This window comes from Bombina bombina, chromosome 2, assembly GCF_027579735.1.
Source record: "Bombina bombina isolate aBomBom1 chromosome 2, aBomBom1.pri, whole genome shotgun sequence".
NCBI classification, from domain to species: Eukaryota; Metazoa; Chordata; class Amphibia; order Anura; family Bombinatoridae; genus Bombina; species Bombina bombina.
The window spans coordinates 488,085,265-488,108,591 of NC_069500.1; the positions used below are offsets into that span (position 1 = coordinate 488,085,265).

Consider the following 23,327-nt stretch of genomic DNA (forward strand, 5'->3'; position numbering starts at 1 on the left):
CCCCCCCCCCTTTTTGTAGCCTTCATCGTGCCCGCGCTTCCGCCATGTTGTTGTGGTTGTGAGAAGGAAGAATCCGGAGCCTGATCTGACAGTGACTTACTCGGGGGAAGGGGCTGATACAAACAGGACCACTGGCAATTGTCTTCACGGTAACTAGTATCTCCTTGATTATAACTTATCCATTGAATTCTGTAATATATAATTTAAACCACTATATTTATGTATGTTGCTATATTAAAATGAATATACTTCACTATGCAACACAACATCCCTAACCATAATAAAAAACTTGGTTTTCATAAAGCTTTGGCACTCTTAAAATAATAGCTCAATGTAGGTCTGTTAGAATAGGATATGGCACACTTAATAAATAAATAAATAAATAAATAAATTTATATATATATTAGTCATTAACTCGTGTCACAATGGGACCCCCTATTTATTAATGGTTAACTATTAATATGGTACATATACACTTTGTTATGGATTTTCATATATAGCTATTACCTTCATCTTTGTATAGAGAAGTGTGCTATTAGAATTACAAATATATCTTATATATTTTGAATATGTAAAATGTTAATGTGTTGTGCTTACGTTCATATTGTCTTTTTAGATCTTTGATTTATTTTGCCCTTTCATTATTTGTTTAATTTAAAACAGCTGAGATTCTCCTGCTTGTTTTTTATGTTTACTTATGTCATCTCCATTTGACTAATTTACAGTCTTCCAAAAATCCAAATTCTTTCTTGATAACAAGTCACGAATCTGTTGACAATCATTAATAATACATACTAACATGGTTTAGTCTTTATGGTCCTGTTGTAAATAATGCAGCATTCTGTCAAATTTTGAGTTTACACTGATGTATTTTTATTAGTTATTCTAATTATGTTTAGATGTCTAAATATGGTGTTGTATTACCATGCGTTATTATTATAATAATTATTTGTATACTTTATCTGTGAATCACCATCAAATATAGATCAAAGACCACTCATTTATATAAAACAAACATTCTATATATGTATACCTTCTATGTGTTTGTAAGCAAAACTTATTGATCGAAGCATTGTTTTGGCTGTTGCATGCGTTTGTGCATTTTTATTATGACAATTTATTTGTGCTTTATGAAGCAGTGTATTATCCCTGTGTTACTATGCAGTTAAATCTTTTGCATAAACAAATAAAGCAGTGTCATTTTTCTTTTTTAAAGGGGCATGGTAGTCACAATTATACTTCCATCATTCAGACTGAGAGTACAACTGTTTTAAAAAAAGTAAAATCAAAACAAATCTTATAATAATGTTACCTTTTTCGATTGGTATAGGTTTCTGAAAATTGACTCCTTTGTATGAGATAATACTGTGTGGGCTCAGGAGTGTGCATATATGTAGAGAACTATAGGGGAGTAGTAGTAGTGCTTTTAACAGTGTTATCCATATATTGCTCAAATAACATACCCACTTCTAAACCTACCTCAGTATGCACACTAAGAGTGGCATATTTGATATTATAAGAGTAAGCAGTTTTTTTTTATTTTAAAGGGATATTGAACCCAAATTTTTTCTTTCATGATTCAGATAGAGCATGCAAATTTAAGCAACTTTTTAATTTACTCCTATTATCATTTTTTCTTCATTCTCTTGCTTTCTTTATTTGAAAAAGAAGGCATCAAAGCTATTTTGTTGGTTCAGGACCATGGAAAGCACTTGTTTATTGGTGGGTGAAATTATCCACCAATCAGCAAGAACAACACAGTGTGTTCACCAAAAATGGGCCGCATCTAAACTTACATTATTGCATTTCAAATAAATATACCAAGATAATGAAGAAATTTTTTATAATAGGAGTAAATTAGAAAGTTGCTTAAAATTGCATGCTCTATCTGAATCACAGAAAAAAAAAATTTGGGTTCAGTGTCCCTTTAAGCTTTATGGATCATGATTTTTTTTTTTTACTTTCACATCCCTTTAATTATTAGCAAGATAAAGATTGTTATAATACAGAGTACTCTGTAGAATAAAAAGGCTGTCCTAAACTTGCAGAAGCTACTTATCCAGTACAAACTTAAAGGGATTGGAAATGTAAAATTAAACTTTCATGATTCAGATACATCATGCAATTTTAAGACACATTTAAATCCACTTCTATTTGTTCTTTTGGTATCCTTTTGCTAAAAAAAAGAATATGTACATATCCTTCTCTACTGTGAGCTAGCTAGGGTTTGGTGGCTGCACACGTTTGTCTCTTGTTATTGGATCAATTGTTTTCAGTTGGCTCCCACTAGTGTATTGCTGCTCTGGAGCCGATTTTAACTGTTAAATCCCATTTCAGGATCACACAGTTATGCATAGGCAAAAGTGCAGTAGTAATAATGCTCTAACATGTTATCTATAGTTCTGTCAATCTAGTCATTAGAATTTAGTAAACACATAAAATTACTGAAGATCAGTCATATTAATTAATTCAAATAAGAATTTCACAGGTGTAACAAAAATGTTGTGAATGAACCGTAATCATTTTTTCTTCTGCTAGGTTTACATACAACACATATCTTACAGATAAATGAGCCACGTTAATTCCCAGTTATGTTAATACAGTCATTCACTAAGCAGTCATGTGACTAGGTGAGATGCAAAATCCGAATTCCAACCCAGTTAGCCACGCACTCCCTGGCAAATCTTTTGTAGTGGCATACGCAGCTCAGAAGAATGAGGTAGTAAATTCCTTCACTGTGATTTTTTTTTTTTTTTAATATAAATTAGTTGAGTAATTCAGCAATTGCAAAACTTAATTTGCTTTTCTCCACCCCTCATAATTTCATAGTGTATATTGATTTGCAATTAAACCCAGCTGTCAATGTTTTATAGTACATGGAAGGAGTCCTGAGGTATTAGTACTGTAAATGTAATTTGTGCTTTGACAAGTTCTAGTCTTCAAGACTATCAACAAAGTTGTATTAATCAGCTTTTTGCATTGTTAAAAGGATGTTAAAAATATAAAAAAATATGCATGTATATGTGTGTGTATATGGATATATATATATATATATATATATATACATACATATATATATTGTGTGTGTGTATGTATATATATATTGTGTATGTGTGTGTGTATGTGTGTATATATATATATATATATATATATATATATATATATATATATATATATATATATATATATATATATATATATATATATATATATATATATATATATATATATAATTAGAATTCAAACATTAATGGGTCGCAAAAGCCAAAATGAAAGTATTCTTAAAGTGATTGTAAAGTTTAATGAATAAGTGCCCGGTATCTAAAAATAATCTTAAAAACAGGTGCACTTTAATTCATTAAACTTTGCAAAGTCGGTTATTTTTCAAAATAATTACCTTTGCATTATGGTAAACATAATGGCAATCCTCCGCCTGCAGCTCCGGCTTTCTTTAGCAGATCGATTATGAATTCGGCTTCCTCCAATCATTGCGTACCCCAGCACTATACAGTATCTCACAAAAGTCAGTACACCCCTCACATTTTTTAAATATTGTATTATACCTTTTTATGTGGCAACAATGAAGAAATTACACTTTGCTACAATGTAAAGTAATGAGTGTACAGCCTGTATAACAGTGTAAATTTGCTGTCCCCTCAAGATAAATCAACACACAGCCATTAATGTTTAAACCGTTGGCAACTAAAGTGAGTACACCCGTAAGTGGAAATATCCAAATTGGGTCCAAAGTGTCAATATTTTGTGTGGCCACCATTATTTTCCAGCACTGCCTTAACCCTCTTGGGCATGGAGGTCACCAGAGCATCACAGGTTGCCACTGGAGTCCTCTTCCACTCCTCCATGACGACATCACAGAGCTGGTGGATGTTAGAGACCTTGCGCTCCCCCACCTTCCGTTTGAGAATGCCCCACAAATGCTCAATAGGGTTTAGTTCTGGAGACATGCTTGGCCAGTTCATCACCTTTACCCTCAGCTTCTTTAGCAAGGCAGTGGTCGTCTTTAAAGTGTGTTTGGAATACTGCCCTGCGACCCAGTCTCCGAAGGGATGGGATCATGCTCTGCTTCAGTATGTCACAGTACATGTTGGTATTCATAGTTCCCTCAATGAACTGTAGCTCCCCAGTGCCAGCAGCACTCATGCAGGCCCAGACCATGACACTCCCACCACAATGTTTGACTGTAGGCAAGACACACTTGTCTTTGTACTCCTTACCTGGTTGCCGCCGCCACACATGCTTGACACCATCTTAACCAAATAAGTTTATCTTGTTCTCATCGGAACACAGGACATGGTTCCAGTAATCCATGTCCTTAGTTTACTTGTATTCAGCAAACTGTTTGTGGGCTTTCTTGTGCATCATCTTTAGAAGAGGCTTCTTTTTGGGACGACAGCCATGCAGACCAATTTGATGCAGTGTGCGGTGTATGGTCTGAGCACTGACAGGCTGACCCCCCACCCCTTCAACCTCTGCAGCAATGCTGGCAGCACTCATACGTCTATTTCCCAAAGACAACCTCTGGATATGACGCTGAGCATGTGCACTCAACTTCTTTGGTTGACTATGGCGAGGTCTGTTCTCAGTGGAACCTGTCTTGTGAAACTGCTGTATGGTCTTGTCCGCAGTGCTGCAGCTCAGTTTCAGGGTCTTATAGCCTAAGCCATCTTTATGTAGAGCAACAATTCTTTTTTTTTCAGCTCCTCAGAGATTTCTTTGCCATGAGGTGCCATGTGGAACTTCCAGTGACCAGTATGAGAGAGTGTGAGAGCGATAACACCAAATTTAAAGGGGCATTAAACCCCCAAACATTCTATCAATATTCAGATACAGAATACAATTTAAAAAAAGTTTCCAATTTACTTCTATTATCAAATTTGCTTCGTTCTTTTATTCTTTGTTGAAGGGATACCTAGGGAGGTAGCGTGCACATGCCTGAAGCACTACATGACAGGAAATAGTTCTCCTGCTAATGTATAACATTGTTGCAAAACTGCTGCCATATAGTGCCGTAGACACGTGCACACTCCTGAGCTTACATCCCAGCTTTTCAACAAAGGATAACAAGAAAACGAAGGAAACTTGTATAACAGAAGTAAATTGCAAAGTTGTTTAAAATTGTATGTTCTATCAGAATCATGAAAGAAAAGTTTTGGGTTTTATGTCCCTTTTAACACACCTGCTCCCCATTCACACCTGAGACCTTGTAACATTAACGAGTCAAATGACACCGGGGAGGGAAAATGGCTAATTGGGCCCAATTTCGACATTTCCACTTAGGGGTGTACTCACCAACGGTTTAGACATTAAAGTGAAGGTTAAGTTTCAGCATATGAAATACAGGAATGCATTTGTTAATATTACCCTTATCTAATTGCTAAGTTTTTTTTTTTTTCATTTTTTTTCCCAATTTTCTTATTTTTAAATTATCTCCCTACCGTTGCAATGTTTAACTCCTCCCACATACAAGTTCCGGCTTTTCTTGTGTTTGACGTAGAGAGCGGTCCCACCCACTTTCTATGTCTTCCTAAAGCGTGTTCACGAGGCTCAGTGAAACAGCGCATGCGCCAATTGGCGATTTTACAGTCTTCTGCGCAAGCGAAAATGGGCACTCATAACAAGTTCTATGGGGATTCCTGAATATTGCCAATACGCATGCGCGAATCGTGAGCGCGCATGGAGGCCAACAATAGCGCATGCGCACAGGGTCAAGTAGGCGGATGACGTGCACTGACGGCCGCCTAACGGCCAGAAATTCAGTTGGCTGCTACAGAAACGTGATCGGCAGCATAAAATAAATACAAATTACGGTTGCATTTGTGTACAATCGCAAATGGAATAATAATGATGACAAGTTGGTTTAGAATTAGATTTATAACGAATCATGAATGAAAGTCATATTGATTTTGTGAAACAAATGAAATCCTGGATAGTCATAAAGGTAAGTTTACCTTCACTTTAATGGCTGTGTGCTGAGTTATTTTGAAGGGACAGCAAATGTACACTGTTATACAGGCTGTACACTCACTACTTTACATTGTAGCAAAGTGTCATTTCTTCAGTGTTGTCACATGAAAATATATAAGATATTTACCAAAATGTGAGGGGTGTACTCACTTTTGGGAGATACTGTATGTTTAACATTATTACAAAGATAGTTTCAAATAGCTGCCATGTAGTTCTTAAAAGACTGTGCAAGCCCCTGAGTCTACTTCACTACGCTGTAATTTAAAGTTTTAAAGGGAAGGTAAAGTAAAGAAGATAATCTTTCATGATTCAGATAGAACTTATTCAAATCTCAAATTTGGTTTATTCTGTTGGTTTTCTTTGTTAGAAAGTGAACCTAGGAGTGCATGTTCTCTCTAAACCACCAAAGTTTAATTTTGATCTTTGTTTCTTTAACCTTTTAATGCAGTTATACCGTTGTATTCTGTCACAACGGCACTGGGCTTTAAAGCCGTTATGTATGACGGAATACGTCATCACAAACGGCTGTCCTGAAGCCTACTAGGCTTGTAGGATTTGATCGCGGTCTGGTGGGCGTTCCTAGCGTCATAGGGACGCCCCCCAGACCCGATCCCATAATTGAAATCTCGCGATTGTTTGCACGATTGCATGATTTCAATTTGTCTACATCGGAACGTTGTTCCGATGTAGACTTTATAACCCTGTCATGAAAGGGTTAACCAAGGATACCACATCTGAGATAAATTTGCTAATGTAAATAAATTTGTTTTTTGGACCGTCTGTCTAAATCATGACATTTTAATTGAATGTTCCATGCTGTCCTAACCTTGCTGGGCTTTAGCGCCATTAGGACGGCATGGAACGTCCTAGCTTTGCTGCTGTCCTGAAGCCATAACGGCTTCCTAACTGGTATTGTGGGCTGTAGGGCGTGCCTAGCGTCATAGACACTACTCCCTGACTCGATCCCATCATTGAAATCATGCGATTGCGTGATATCATTTTTTTTAAACTTATTTGTTTACATCAGAACTTTGTTCCGATGTAACAAATAAGTACCAGTAGGAAGGGCTTAAACTGCTGGCTAAAGCAGTTTACATATGATACTAGCCTCTGTAATGGGTGAACATAAGAAAATAGGCTTAAAGTGACATTGTACACTAGATTTTTTTATTGCATAATTGCTTTGTAGATTATCCATTTATATAGCCGATCTGTGAGTGTTTTTGTAACAATGTATAGTTTTGCTTATTTTTAATAACATTGTGCTGATTTTCAGATTCCTAACCAAGCCCCAAAGTTGTAGATGTTTACTGTCTACAGATTCAAGCTTACTCCTATTTGTCTGAGTCTTGTCATATGCAGGGAAGGGGGGAGGGCGGGAGTATCTGCTCATCGTGATTTCCCAGACCCTTTCACTGGGTGTCCAAGCCTAACCTCATCAACAGTGCTAAACTCCGGGGCTTCTAAGGAAGTTATTAAAAGGTTGTATACTGGATTTTTATATCAGTATCTGTACATATTGTTCTTTATAGTAGTGTGTTACATGCAGTTACTGTATATGAAAATTGGTGTGTATTATACCTTTAAAGAAATCTGTAGGTACAGGAGGAAATCGCCACTTCTGGGTTCAAGAAGACTAAAAAAATTCTAGAGGGTGGCGCCCAGTGTGAAGATGCAAAAAGTCACTATACAGCACGTTTGAATGTTTAAAATAAGAGAATGGCTTTAAAGAGAGCTGCAGGCACAAGAGGAAGAAGTGTGTGAGTGCACAACTAACTCTCAAAACAGTTCTTTTTACGAAAAAGGATATGCCTGCACAGAATTTAATAACGCTTGTTTTATTCTGACTGCCCTCTTTAAGATGCATCTGATATTGGTGCCATTTAAAGGGTTACCGTAAATTTTTTTCTATATTTAGAAATTACTCTCTACATTGCAACATTCTTGCATAAATATACATGTTTTAAAATAATTTACAAGCTGTCATTTTGTTAAAAATTTTGACTTGTAGTTCCTGGGGCACACCAACTGAAACGTCTTCTGAATGTAGTTTCTTACTTGACTTGGGACAGTTAGAAACAAATATAAGCTAACTCCTTCACATATCAACCAATTACTGTGCAGCATGTAGGAGTATGTAGGACTGCACCCCAGCATCTCTGGAGGGAGCAGAAACCTTACACACATTACAATTTCCATAGTTAATTCAGAAGAAAAGCTTGCAAAATAATGTGCATTTCAAAGTTTTCTAATTATCCATAATTAAAGGTTTTATTGGTAGATTTCATATAACTTTGTATGATATCCATATACTAATTATTTTGATTTTTTTTGTTATAACCTGTACACTATAATGTGCAACCTATATGTGTGAAAAGCTCCATAAAATAGTATCAGTTATAAATATACAGTGCTTTAATTTTTCTTAAAGGGACAGTCTACACCAGAATTTTTATTGTTTTAAAAGGTAGATGAATTACCTAGTATTTTAAACCATAACAAATTAATTACTTTTAATACAGTTTTTAAACTGGCCATTTGGCACAGTGTATAAACAGCATTTATCTCCCTCTCACATGATGTAAAGTTGTGTAAACCAGGATAGGTTTACTTTAAGGCAGCAGGGACATGAAACAAATCTGTTTAGTGTCCATTTTGCTTTTTGTAATTTTGCATGGGTTGTAACCAGGACAACTAACCATGGTTGGCCTTTATCTTGATAAAGGGGACAATCATTTGAAATAGCTGATTTTGCCTGTGGAAACTGCTACCTATACTGATCTTGTCAATACTGCAGTATTTGTTATAGGAGGTAGTAGTAGTGGGGGTAGTAGAAAAAGGGTCCTTGCAGTTACTTTGCATACAAAAAACTTATCAGCTGATTGACCGAATAAAGTATCCATTTAAGGTAGTCATCTGCAAAAAACAAAACAAAACTGGTCTATAAGTAAAGAGCATTTTAATATTTCCCTACAATATATTCTATTAAATGAAATGAATGAATATTCCCCTACTTTGCAACTTGACTAGGATATCTACTCGCCACAGTTCAATTTCTACTCGCCAATGGCTAGTAGGCGAGTGAAAATTTTGAGCCCTGTGTATATCAAAAAGCAAATTTTGTAACCTGCAGCTGCGGCAAATCAAATAGCTTGTGTGGCAGATGGCACCATTTTGAAACCTAGGTTACTGTTATTGTTTTTTGACTTCTCCAGGGAGCATAAAACAAAGCAAATTTTTACACAAAAACAAGAGTTTTTCTATTAACATGGAGACATCAAATTTAATGCCCCTAAACATCACAGAGGAGGAATCAAGATTTATCACAACATATACTAACCAGATTGCAAACAAAATACGCCTCCTAGGAATAGATATATCCCCTAACCACTCTGATCTATTTAACCTTAATTATACCCCCCTTCACAAAGAATCTCAAATTTCCCTTGATATATGGCATAAACAGGACCATCTTTTCTGGATGGGGCGTATTAATGCAATAAAAATGAATTTACTTCCTAAATATTTATATTTATTTCAGGTCCTCCCTTTAAACCTCCCACTACAGTATTTAATGAAACAGGAGGTTTTAACCTTGGTGATCTATGTTGGATCCCACCCAAAGCCAGACCTTCAGAGGTCAACACAAACTATTATGCTTCATCTACACTATGAATTTTCACTCTTCTCAATAACCCTCTTTTACTACAGCCGCACATTATACAGACACCGACTATAGGAGGTTTACCCACAAACATCCCAGCACATATGGTACTAAACTAAGGTCAAATTCGCCTCCAAAAAGAGCTCTCTCTTAGGTCCTCCATTTCACCTCTGGTTTCCTTACCTACAAATGAGACACGCTATTTATAACCGCTCCTTTTTAAATGACCTCACTAGGACCCCTCACCCCCCCTGGAATTTCTTTGCACAACACCCTCAATAAACAGATCCCATATCTCCATAATTATAAGATATTAAGGGGTTCCTTTCCCACCAAAAAACCTACCTATATAACGAAGTGGGAAAAGGAACTAGAGGTCACTTTGACAGAAACTCAATGGAACCATGTGTCATTAGTTATAGCCGAAATGAACTACAAACTGCTTTCCAGATGGTATCTAACCCCACACCATCTTCATAGCATTTATCCAAACGCTTCCTCCTTGTGTTGGAGACATTGTGGAGGTATGGGCACTCTGTCCCACATCTGGTGGGCTTGCCCACTCCTGCAAACCTTCTGGAACAAAATCATTAAATGTATCAACACGACTCTCGAAATTTCGATCACACTTACGCCTACCATAGTTTTACTTAACGATACTCCCCCTATCCCCTGTATATACCAGAAAAAAATGTTCCAATGTATGCTTAACTGTGCTAAGCGCTTAATACCCAGATTTTGGAAGAAATGCCAAGTTCCTAACTTTAATATGTGGATACGAGAAATAGACCATGTTTTAGCTTTGGAAAAAATACTCTACACTTTCACGGGTAGACAAGACTTTATCGCAGACATATATTATATTTATATATATATATATATATATATATATATATATATATATATATATATATATATATATATATATATATATATATATATATATATATATATATAGGAGCAAAGGGCATTATAACTCATTATTAACTGTTTAACAACTGGATTACTGTGTTTGATAGAAATAATAGACTGTTTATTTGGACATGATGGGACTTAGTAAAATATTATCTCTGTTAAAAGGATACTAAACCCTCTTTTTTTTTTTTTTTTTCTTTCATGATTCAGATAGAACATGAGATTTTAAGCACCTTTCTAATTTACTCCTATTATTAATTTTTCTTTGTTCTCATGCTATCTTGATTTGAAAAAGCATTACTGTAAGCTTTAGAGCCGTTCCATTTTTTGTTCAGCGCCTGGGTACCACTTGCTGATTTGTGGCTAAATGTAGCAAACCAATCAGCAAGCTCTACCAAGGTGTTGAACTAAAAATGGGCCGGCTCATAACCTTTTATTACTGCTTTTTTCAAATCAAGATAACATGAGAACAAAGAAAAATTGATAATAGGAGTAAATTAGAAAGTTGCTTAAAATTGCATGCTCTATCTGAATCATGAAAGAAAAAAATGTGGGGTTAGTATCCCTTTAACTAAAGCTATACATGTGATAATTTATTTATTTATAAAATATTTTACCAGGAAGGATACATTGAGATTTCTCTCGTTTTCAAGTATGTCAAGTAAATTTGATACATGTAAATTGCAGTGATGATCAAAGAGGACGATGTCTACTTGGACTTTCTGTACAACCTCTTGTTCCTTTCTAAAATTGCCTTGGTTTGTTAGAAAATATATGTATCATTGCATTTTCTGTACACCCGTTAAAAGATGATAAAAATATTTAATAAAAAAAAACAAATAAAACGAGTTTTTTTAATGTCCCTTCAAGCCTCCCCTAATAAAAGCGGTAGTTAAAGATTATTCACGTTCTTTACCTTTTAATTATGGATCTTTGGATCCCTGTTGACATGCACATAAATATGTTGATTCAAATAGCTCAACAGTAGTGAATGTCCTTAGTAATATAAATATCCTAGCATTACTTACATGTCTGTATATGTGCTCTTCTAATGTTTCAGATACAGTCTGAGATTAAATTTAAAGGGACAGTAAACCTTAAAAATAATGTCAGACAGCAGGAGCGAGCTGCACTTAGTGCTATGGCGCGGTCGGGCCGGGCTGTGACTATACAGCTGGCCCGATGCGCTGTTTGAAAAAAACAGACCCGCTCAGCAGATCACAGAGAACGGGTCTGTAAGACAGCAGGTTTTTTTAAAATTCAAATGGGAAATTTTGTTTTATAAAGATTGCGCTAATATAATGTTATATAATTCTGCACTATGTGCAGAATTATATAACATTATTTTTAAGGTTTACTGACACTTTAAAATACCTTTGCATTACTATTGACTACTATTGATGATGTAATTTTGCTGATAACATTGTGTAAAAGCATCATTTTACCTTTTTGTGTATCCCCCACAAGCCGCCCGTGCAAGTTTTTGTATCTGTCTTGGCAAGTGGGCAATAGCAAAAATCAGAATTTTACCATACGATCCATAGAAAGGTATAGCAGCACACTTTCTTGCGCTGCTATTAAACTGAAATCTCTGCTTTAGTGCAGTGCTACAGACTTGCATATAGCTAGCGGTACAATTCTGATTGGCTGTACCACCTGTTTGTCAAAATATGATAAAAAGCAAGAGCATGCAGCTATAGATTTACAAATAGCTGGCAAAACTATTTAATTTTCCATACTTTGCTAACTATATAGGATCATTCAGTACAGTAGAATTAATCAACAAATACATAATAAAAGAGCAATTCAATAATACTTATTCTGAATTTCAAATTTACAGTAGATTTTTTTTGACATTTCAAAGTTTCTTTTCATTGACTCGTTGATACGTGCTTGTATGTAAAAAACATTCTTCACCCTTTGTTAATGGAAGTCAATTTGTAAGTTTTTAAAATGTCAGGCTCTATTGGAAACATGAAAGTTTTATTTTGGCCTTAGTTTCCTTTTAATCTGATTGAAATAAACGTTTTATTGTTTTGAAATTATAGTTAACAGAATTAAATCGAACTGAAATATTTAGGGGCTTTGATAAAGTAGATCTATATTCCGATGTCAGTGGAATCATCAAAGCAGAACCAGGGGTTGACAACTTTGTAGGAAATGTAGAATCCAGCAATTATTGTACCGGACCAGACGGCCTTTATTAGGACCCAAGCAAAGGTGTGCATTGGTATAAATGTAAATAAATTCTAAAAGTAAGACAGTTACCCTTATCAGCCAGTGAAGATTAAAGGGACACTAAACCCAGATTTGTCTTTCATGTTTCAGACAGTACATACAATTTTAAGCAACTTTCTAATTTACTCCTATTATCAATTTTCTTCGTTCTCTGGCTATCTTTACTTGCAGTAATTTAAAGCTTATGAGCCAGCCCATTTTAAGTTCAGCACCATGGATAGCACTTGCTTATTGGTGGCTACATTTAGCTAAACAATAAGCAAGCATAACCCAGGTTCTGAACCAAAAAAGGGCCGGCTCCAAAGCTTTATATTCCTGCTTTTTAAATAAAGATAGCAAAACAACGAATACAAATTGATAATAGAAGTACATTAGAAAGTTGCTTAAAATTGCATGCTCTATCTGAATCATGGAAGACAAAAATTGGGTTTAGTATCCCTTTAACAGAAACTAGAAAACCAATATGGTAGTATTCAGTTCAAATTTAAAGGGACATTGAACCAAAAAATTTATTTTATGATTCAGATAGAACATGCAATTTTAAGGAACTTTCTAATTTACTCCTATTATTTATCTTTGTTCTCTTGCTATCTTTATTTTGAAAAAGAAGGCATCTAAGCTAAAGGAGCCAGCAAATTTTTGGTTCAGAACATGGATAGCACTTGTTTATTGGTGCTGTCCAATCAGCAAGGACAACCCAGGTTGTTTACCAAAAATGGGCTGGCATCTAAACTTACATTCTTGCTTTTCAAATAAACAATGAATGAATGAAGAAAATTTGATAATAGGAGTAAATTAGAAAGTTGCTTAAAATTGCATGCTCTATCTGAATCACAAAAGAAAAATATATATTCGAAATAGGTAAAAGTTTCATTCATATGCAAGAGAAAACAATTTTGCGTACAATGTCCCTTTAAGGATGAACACTGCCTATGCAGTGGTATGTAGCCAAAGGATTATTGAAACAAGCTTCCAATAAATAAAACAAACACATTTTTATTTCCTGATTCAGATTGAGCATTTAATTTAAAGTACATGTTCTTCTCATATTCTCAGGAAAGGTAAGCTCGGGAACATGCACATGACTGCAACACTATATGGCAGCAGTTTTGCAAGATCATTATTAATTTTAGAGAACAATAGATCAGGTGTAGACAAATCTATTTACAATTAAACTGGACACACTTTTAGGAGCCAAACAGTGTTTTTTTAATATAGATATATGGAGAAAAACCTAAAAAGTTAGGAGCCAGGGGGTAAATTCTAGAAGCCAGTGGCTCCCTGTCTCCTGGGTTTGTCTAGCCGTGCACTAGATGGCAGCACATTTTCCTGCCATGTAGTGCTCTACGCGTGTGCATGCTGCCTACTTGGGTATATCTTCAACAAAGAATGCCATGAAGGGAATTTCATAATAGAAGTCAATGGAAAACCTTTTAAATATTGTATGCTTTGTCGGAATCTAGAAAGAAAGGAAAATTTGGAATTTCATGTCCCTTTAAAGGACCACTAAAACAGTAGAATAGCATAATCAATAAATACATAATAAAAAGACAATGCAAAAGTACTTAGTCTGAATTTCAAATGATGTGTAGATTTCTTTCAGACACATTTTAAAATTAGTTCTATTTTCTCTACCACTGCATCATGTGATAGCCATAAGCCAATCACAAAATGCATATATGTATATTATGTGAATCTTCCACATGCTTAGTAGGAGCTGGTGCCTCAAAACAGTGTGCATATAAAACATATTTAGAAAGGGAATTGTAAAGTAGTTTGAAAATTGTGTGTTTTAACTGAATAATGAAAGTTTAACTTCTACTAAGTTTTTAAAGCGCAATTTAATGGTAACGATGTGACACTGCTGTTGCGCCTTTTATAGCAACACCAGGGTCTAACTGCAGGAATCTCCTTTGAATATATCCCATCATTATATAGGTCTGTGATAAGCTACTACTTCTGCAGTAACCTTTAAGCTTAGTGCTTTCTGTAATTTTCCCTCTTTTCCCCACGTCACTGCCTTCACGGGAATCATGCTAATGTCTGCTAAGGTGAAAGGTTGGCAGACAGTGGACATCAACCTTCTGTTGTGGCCATTTTCTTTGAGTATCTGATGTTGATACTGGCAGAGAGGGATAGAGGACTGAGGTTGGCTACTGTGAGTGATGTGTCAGCCAGGCAGAATTGTCATGCAGTTGTACAGTTATTGAGAGTCTTGTATGTCTCCCTCCATGCTTCTATGATAAAGGCACTTCCTTTGTTTTGAGCTTGGAACCCTTTACCAGATTGGAATACATTCTGTAGTCACCTTCCGTAGCAACCACATTTGGAGTTATATGTTCAAAGTTTAATATGTGTATATTTTTTGTCTTTTATCTTGTAACCATTTGCCTGACAACTGCAACATATTGTGTGGAAACCAAGAGGCTTAAAGTGAATGTAAAGTTTCATGAGTGCCCGGTTTTGAAAAATACTATTAATAACAGGGGCACTTTTATTCATGAAACTTTACATTGATGAGGTAAGTACAGAGGAGCTGCAGGGGGGGTGATCGCGGTCCGGGTTTGCTAATGAAAGATAAGTATTTAAAAAAACAAAACACTGCAATGTAAAGTTTCATGAATGAAACCCGGAACTCAATTATTCAACTTTACATTAACAAATCCTGGGTGAGCATAAGGTCCCATCAGTCTACTTTAAGCCGCCTATTCTAAGACTGCTGCCATCTAGCTTGCCCACTTTGATATCACAGTTAGACAGTTATCGTGCTGGCAGGACCCTATGTGCCACCCTCTTTTCTCCAACATTGGTGTGTCCGGTCCACGGCGTCATCCATTACTTGTGGGATATTCTCCTCCCCTACAGGGAAAGGCAAGGAGAGCACACAGCAGAGCTGTCCATATAGCTCCCCCTCTAGCTCCGCCCGCCAGTCATTCTCCTTGCCGCTCTGAACAAGTAGCATCTCCTCGGGGATGGTGAGGAGTTTGTGGTGTTAGTTGTAGTTTTTTATATCTTCTATCAAGAGTTTGTTATTTTAAAATAGTGCTGGCTTGTACTATTTACTCTACAACAGAAAAGTGATGAAGATTTCTGTTAAGAGGAATATGAGTTTAGCACAAGTAACTAGAATCCATTGCTGTTACCACGCAGGACTGTTGAAACCAGAGAACTTCAGTTGGGGGTAACAGTTTGCAGACTCATCTGCTTCAGGTATGACTAGTCTCCTTCTAACAACACAGGCTAATGCTAGATGACAGTCATTTTTCCCCTCAGGGAAAATGGTAAGCCATTTTTCTTTCACCTCAGCAAAAAAGATAACAGGCTTCCCCTTTTTGATTTTTATGCTGGTAGACACTGTTAGGGGCAAAATCGTTTGGTTTTTATTACAATATCATGGCATTTGAACTGTTTTATAAGCTCATATACACTTGGGAACGTTTTTTATTGATCTGGCATGTTTTAGACACCTAAATCTAGTCAGGAAGGCCCCTTCACTCTAGTGTGCTGAGGGAGGAAGCCTCATTTTGGTGCTTCAGCTGTGCAGTTGATTTCAAGGCAGTGCATGCAATTTTCATGTGAGAGGGTCCTGTGACTCAGAAAGTGACTCCAGAAGGCTTATTTCTGTGGATGATTGACCCCTAAGGAAGGTAAAATGCTGCAGCAATACTGTAGCAGGGATTGTAATGTATAAAAACGGTTAAATCAAACAATTAGCTCTGGTTTGCTTGTTTTAAGAGCTAGAGTCTCCATATTTGCTGTGCAATACTTTCTAAGCATTAAGACACTGGGGTCCAAATTTCATAAAAATCGGATATTGCCTTCATAGTTTTTTGAACATTCAGAAATAAAGTGTGTAATTTTATTATTTAAAGAGACAGTAACGTTTTTGTTTAAAATCGTTTTTATTGCATTGTTTGCCTGCCTAAATCTGTTTAACATGTCTATGCCATCAGATAACCTATGTTCTGTGTGTGTAGAGACAAATGTGTTCCCCCTTTGAGTGTTTGTGATAATTGTGCCATAGCGTCCAAACAAAATAAGGACAGCTCTGTTACATTTCATAATGTTGCCCAAGATAATTTATCTAATGAAGGTAGTGAGGATAATTCTACATCCTCTCCTTCTGTGTCTACACCAGCTTTGCCCGCGCAGGCGACACCTAGCGCGCCAGTGCTTATTTCTATGCAACAATTAGTAGTGGATAATTCTATAGCAAATCTTTTATCCAAACTGCCAGCATTTCAGAGAAAGCGTGATTGTTCAGTTTTAAATACAGATAAAAAAAGGATGAACAATCAGACACTGACGATGCCTTATCTATTTTACCCTCACATCAATCGGAATTGGCTGTGAGGGAAGGGCTGTCTGAGGGTGAAATTTCAGACTCATTCTGTGGTAGTACCAGAGAAGTTGTGCAAATTGGACAAATTTTTAGAGGTCCCAGTGCACGAAGACGCTTTTCCAATACCCAAGAGGGTAGCGAGCATAGTGGATAAGGAGTGGGAGAAGCCAGGTGTACCCTTTGCCCCACCTCCTATATTTAAGAAAATGTTTCCCATAGTAGACCCTAGAAGGGACGCATGGCAGACGGTCCCGAAGGTTGAGGGAGCTGTTTCAACACTAGCGAAGCGCACAACTATTCCTATAGAGGACAGCTGCGCTTTCAAAGATCCTATGGATAAAAATTGGAAGGATTGCTTAAAAAGATTTTTGTTCAACAAGGGTTCATCCTTCAACCAGCTACGTGTGTTATTACTGTCACTTCAGCGGCGTCCTTTTGGTTCGAGGAACTAGAAAGGTCGCTCCAGAAAGAGACTTCCTATGAAGAAGTCATGGACAGAATTCACGCATTAAAGTTAGCTAATTCCTTTATATTGGATGCCGCTTTTCAAATAACGAAATTGGCGGCGAAAAACTCAGGTTTTGCTATAGTAGCGCGGAGGGCGTTTTGGCTAAAATCCTGGTCGGCAGATGTGTCGTCCAAGACTAAGTTACTTAATATTCCTTTCAAGGGTAAGACCCTTTTTGGGCCGGAATTGAAGGAAATTATTTCAGACATCACTGGGGGTAAGGGCCATGCCCTCCCACAGGATAGGCCTTTTAAGGCTAAGAACAAGTCTAATTTTCGTTCCTTTCACAATTTCAGGAACGGACCGGCTAATAACTCCACTGCCGCTAGACAAGAAGGTAACGCGGCCCAGCCCAAACCCGCTTGGAAGCCCATGCAAGGCTGGAACAAGGGTAAACAGACCAAGAAACCTGCTGCTGCTACCAAGACAGCATGAAGGGGTAGCCCCCGATCCGGGACCGGATCTGGTAGGGGGCAGACTATCTCTCTTCGCTCAGGCTTGGGCAAGAGATGTTCCGGATCCCTGGGTACTAGAAATAGTCTCCAAGGGATACCTGCTAGCGTTCAAGGGACTTCCTCCAAAGGGAAGATTCCACTTGTCTCACTTATCTTCAGACCAGATAAAGAAACAGGCATTCTTACATTGTGTAAGAGACCTATCAAAGATGGGAGTGATAAACCCAGTCCCCTCCGGGGAACAAGGTCTAGGTTTTTACTCAAACCTGTTTGTGGTTCCCAAAAAAGAGGGAACTTTCAGGCCAATCCTGGATTTAAAGATATTAAACAATTTCCTCAGAGTTCCATCCTTCACGTGGCTCTTCCATTCGGTTTAGCCACCGCTCCCAGAATTTTCTCAAAGGTGCTAGGGTCCCTTCTAGCGGTCCTAAGGCCGAGGGGCATCGCTGTAGCACCTTATCTAGACGACATCCTAATCCAAGCGTCGTTTCTTTCCAAAGCGAGGGCCCACACAGACATTGTGTTGGCTTTTCTCAGATCTCACGGGTGGAAGGTGAACATAGAAAAGAGTTCACTGTCACCGTCCACAAGGGTTCCGTTTCTGGGAACAATAATAGATTCTATGGAAATGAAGATCTTCCTGACAGAAGTCAGAAAGTTAAAGCTTCTAAACGCTTGTCGAGTTCTTCATTCTATTCCTCAACCCTCCATAGCTCGGTGCATGGAAGTAATAGGACTAATGGTCGCAGCAATGGACGTGGTTCCTTTTGCTCGAATTCATCTAAGACCATTACAGCTGTGCATGCTCAATCAGTGGAATGGGGACTATACAGACTTGTCTCCCCAAATTCAAGTAGACCAGGTAACCAGGGACTCACTTCTCTGGTGGTTGACCCAGGATCACCTGTCTCAGGGAATGAGTTTCCGCAGACCGGAGTGGGTCATTGTCACGACCGACGCCAGCCTCTTGGGGTGGGGCACGGTCTGGGACTCCCTGAAAGCTCAGGGCCTATGGTCTCGGGAAGAGTCGCTTCTCCCGATAAACATTTTGGAACTAAGAGCAATATTCAATGCGCTCCTGGCTTGACCTCAGCTAGCGAAAGCCAGGTTCATAAGATTTCAGTCGGACAACATAACGACTGTTGCGTACATCAATCATCAGGGGGGAACAAAGAGTTCCCTAGCGATGAAGGAAGTAACCAAGATCATCCAATGGGCAGAGAATCACTCCTGCCATCTATCTGCTATTCACATCCCAGGAGTAGACAACTGGGAGGCGGACTATTTGAGTCGTCAGACTTTCCATCCGGGGGAGTGGGAACTCCACCCGGAGGTCTTTGCTCAGTTAACCCAATTATGGGGCATTCCAGACATGGATCTAATGGCGTCCCGTCAGAACTTCAAGATTCCTTGTTACGGGTCCAGATCCAGGGATCCCAAGGCGATTCTAGTGGATGCATTAGTGGCGCCTTGGTCGTTCAACCTAGCGTATGTGTTTCCACCGTTTCCTCTCCTTCCCAGGCTCATAGCCAGGATCAAACAGGAAAAGGCCTCAGTGATTCTGATAGCTCCTGCGTGGCCACGCTGGACTTGGTATGCAGACCTGGTGAATATGTCATCGGCTCCACCATGGAAGCTACCTTTGAGACAGGATCTTCTAGTACAAGGTCCATTCGAACATCCAAATCTAGTTTCTCTGCAGCTGACTGCTTGGAAATTGAACGCTTGATTTTATCCAAACGTGGGTTTTCGAATTCTGTGATAGATACTCTGGTCCAAGCCAGAAAACCTGTGACTAGAAAGATTTACCATAAAATATGGCGTAAATATATCTGTTGGTGTGAATCCAAGGGATTCTCCAGGAGTAAAATAAAAATTCCAAGGATTCTCTCCTTTCTCCAAGAAGGTTTGGATAAAGGGTTGTCCGCTAGTTCTCTAAAGGGACAGATTTCTGCTTTATCTGTCTTGTTACACAAACGACTGGCAGCTGTGCCAGATGTACAAGCTTTTGTTCAGGCTTTGGTTAGAATCAAGCCTGTTTACAGAACCATGACTCCTCCTTGGAGTCTAAATTTAGTTCTTTCAGTTCTTCAAGGGGTTCCGTTTGAACCTTTACATTCCATAAATATTAAGTTATTATCTTGGAAAGTACTGTTTTTGGGTGCTATTTCTTCTGCTAGAAGAGTTTCTGAATTATCTGCTTTGCAGTGTAATCCACCCTATCTGGTTTTCCATTCAGATAAGGTTGTTTTGCGTACTAAGCCTGGTTTTCTTCCAAAAGTTGTTTCCAACAAGAATATTAACCAGGAAATAGTTGTTCCTTCTCTGTGTCCGAAACCAGTTTCAAAGAAGGAACGTTTATTACACAATTTAGATGTTGTTCGTGCTTTAAAGTTCTATTTAGAAGCAACAAAAGATTTTAGACAAACCTCATCTTTGTTTGTCGTTTACTCTGGTAAGAGGAGAGATCAAAAAGCTACTGCTACCTCTCTCTCTTTCTGGCTAAATAGCATTATCCGATTGGCCTATGAGACTGCCGGACGACAGCCTCCTGACCGAATCACAGCTCACTCTACTAGGGCTGTGGCTTCCACATGGGCCTACAAGTACGAGGCTTCTGTTGATCAGATATGTAAGGCAGCGACTTGGTATTCTCTGCACACTTTTGCCAAATTCTACAAATTTGATACTTATGCTTCTTCGGAGGCTATTTTTGGGAGAAAGGTTTTGCAAGCCGTGGTGCCTTCCATTTAGGTAACCTGATTTGCTCCCTCCCTTCATCCGTGTCCTAAAGCTTTGGTATTGGTTCCCACAAGTAATGGATGACGCTGTGGACCGGACACACCAATGTTGAAGAAAACAGAATTTATGCTTACCTGATAAATTACTTTCTCCAACGGTGTGTCCGGTCCACGGCCCGCCCTGGTTTTCCTAATCAGGTTAAAATTTTTTTTTGTCTTTATACACTACAGTCACCACGGCACCCTATAGTTTCTCCTTTTTCTCCTAACCGTCGGTCGAATGACTGGGGGGCGGAGCTAGAGGGGGAGCTATATGGACAGCTCTGCTGTGTGCTCTCCTTGCCTTTCCCTGTAGGGGAGGAGAATATCCCACAAGTAATGGATGACGCCGTGGACCGGACACACCGTTGGAGAAAGTAATTTATCAGGTAAGCATAAATTCTGTTTTTCAAAATGTACCTTCATGGCAAACCTCTAAATAAATCAGCCTGGCTCTTACCATCTCTTGCCTCACACTAAAATGCAACAGAGCAAGACATTACAAGTTACTATAAGGGTGCTGTAGTGATCTTGCATATAGTCTAAGGTCTCATTTGGGCATATAGGTGCAGGGAGCATGTTATCATCATCTGATCTCTGGTCTTGGCCCAAGCAGCATTTATGAGGTTACGTTGCTGTAGCTGTTTAAAGGGGTTGTTGGACATAAATCTTATTTCTGAGATGTTGTAAGGTTTTTGTGTTACTGGTAGCCTAGAGATACTTGCTGTGTTACTGGCTGCGAAGGGTGTTACAGGTAGGGGTAACCAAGTGGTTATTTTGTTTTGTTACTGGCCATCAATATTTTTCTAGTTTAACATTCAGGGCAAAAGAAGATACTAAGTAAAACAAACTAATGTCTAAATTTTTAACTTGTCTTAGGTTTGTCCCTGTTTGCATTATATTCTTCTCTTTACGGGTTCTGTTTAATCACTTCTTGTCCTTGAAACACTGCTTTACTTTTAAAATAAGACACAGCTATTAGTTGTGATCAATATTTACAGCATTCCAGCCTGCGGTGGTCTGAGAGAGATAAAAGCAGATAAAAGTTTTCATGGGTGCCTGAGAATGGAATAAGATTGCTGTCAAAAAGGCAAGCATGTGGAAATAGAATTTTGTTTTTTGGAATTACTCTCTTGTTCTTTTAGAAGTACATTTTTTTTTTTAATTACACTTCCAGTATGAGTTCAATTTATCATCCATGGCGCACATGGATGTACATATTTGCTTGTCCTCTGGCAGGCGGCATTCGGCTGCATGCATTAAACATTGTACACAAGCACTCCTTTGCACTTGTGTGCAATCCTGCCGCCCACAGCCAATCAATCAATCACTCGCAGGCAGGAACTGTCAATCTCCCCAGTCGGAAAAGAGGTGGAGAACAGGGTAGGGAAACAGCGGTCTGATGACTGCTGCTTGATAAATCATGACTAGAGGTTCACTTGTGCGAAGTGGAGAAAAGGGCTTGATAAATCCAGCCCTATGTGTCAAAACTCTGTCCAAAAAAATTCTAGTTCCTTCCCATTTTGCTAAAGGACATTCACTTCAGTATGTGCCTGAAAAGTAGCTGCTCTTTTGCTTTCAATTAAATGTGGTGAAGAAAAACTGAATATAAAAGCGGTTATTAAATTATCAAAATCAATATCCCTTCTTTCATTATTATTATAAAACAAGGCAGAATAACCACTTGGGTATGTTAAAACATGTATGATTAAACATACAAAATATACTCTGAAAGACCACATGCTACGGTAAGTTTTTGCTGCCACCATGACAACTGTAATTAAAACATCAAACTCAATATTCCCCTGTATAGTGTTGTATGATGCAAATACGAATAATCACTACTGAATGTTAAGTCATGTTGTATGTTACATGATAAATATTAAAAGTTTTACATGAGATGTTGATGTGCTGGAATTGACAGCCATTTCTCCACATTTAATTGAAAGCAAAGAGCAGCTACTTCCCAGGCACATACTGAAGTGAATGTTGTGACATCACAAGTCCTTTAACAAAACGGGAACTGGATTTATTTTTGACAGTGTTTTCTGACACATTCTGGAAGTGTAATTAAAAAAAAAAAATGTGGCTCCAAAAGAAAAAATCGTATTGTATTTCCAAAATACAAAATTGTATTTGTAATTAAACAGACAGTCTAGTCCAAAATAAACTTTCACGATTCAGATAGGACATGTAATTTTAAACAATTTTCCAATTTACTTTTATCACCAATTTTGTTTTGTTCTATTGGTATTCTTAGTTGAAAGCTAAACCTAGGAGGTTCATATGCAAATTTCTTAGACCTTGAAGGCCGCCTCTTTTCTAAATGCATTTTGACCGTTTTTCACCACTAGAGGGTGTTAGTTCATGTGTTTCATATAGATAACACTGTGCTCATGCATGTGGAGTTCCTAGGAGCCAGCACTAAAATGCAAGTCTG

General features: G+C 37.8%; 1 protein-coding gene across 6 annotated transcripts in view; it reads left to right on the forward strand.

The window, feature by feature from the left end:
• The window catches only part of MTMR3 (myotubularin related protein 3), a 429,098-nt gene continuing 405,771 nt past the window's right edge, over positions 1-23,327 (forward strand). For 5 of the 6 annotated variants that reach the window (XM_053702192.1, XM_053702194.1, XM_053702196.1 and 2 more), the window contains exon 1: positions 1-149. The gene's annotated coding sequence lies outside the window, so the exon portion shown is untranslated. The remainder of the gene's footprint in view (positions 150-23,327) is intronic. The other variant, XM_053702193.1, reaches the window with a different exon arrangement.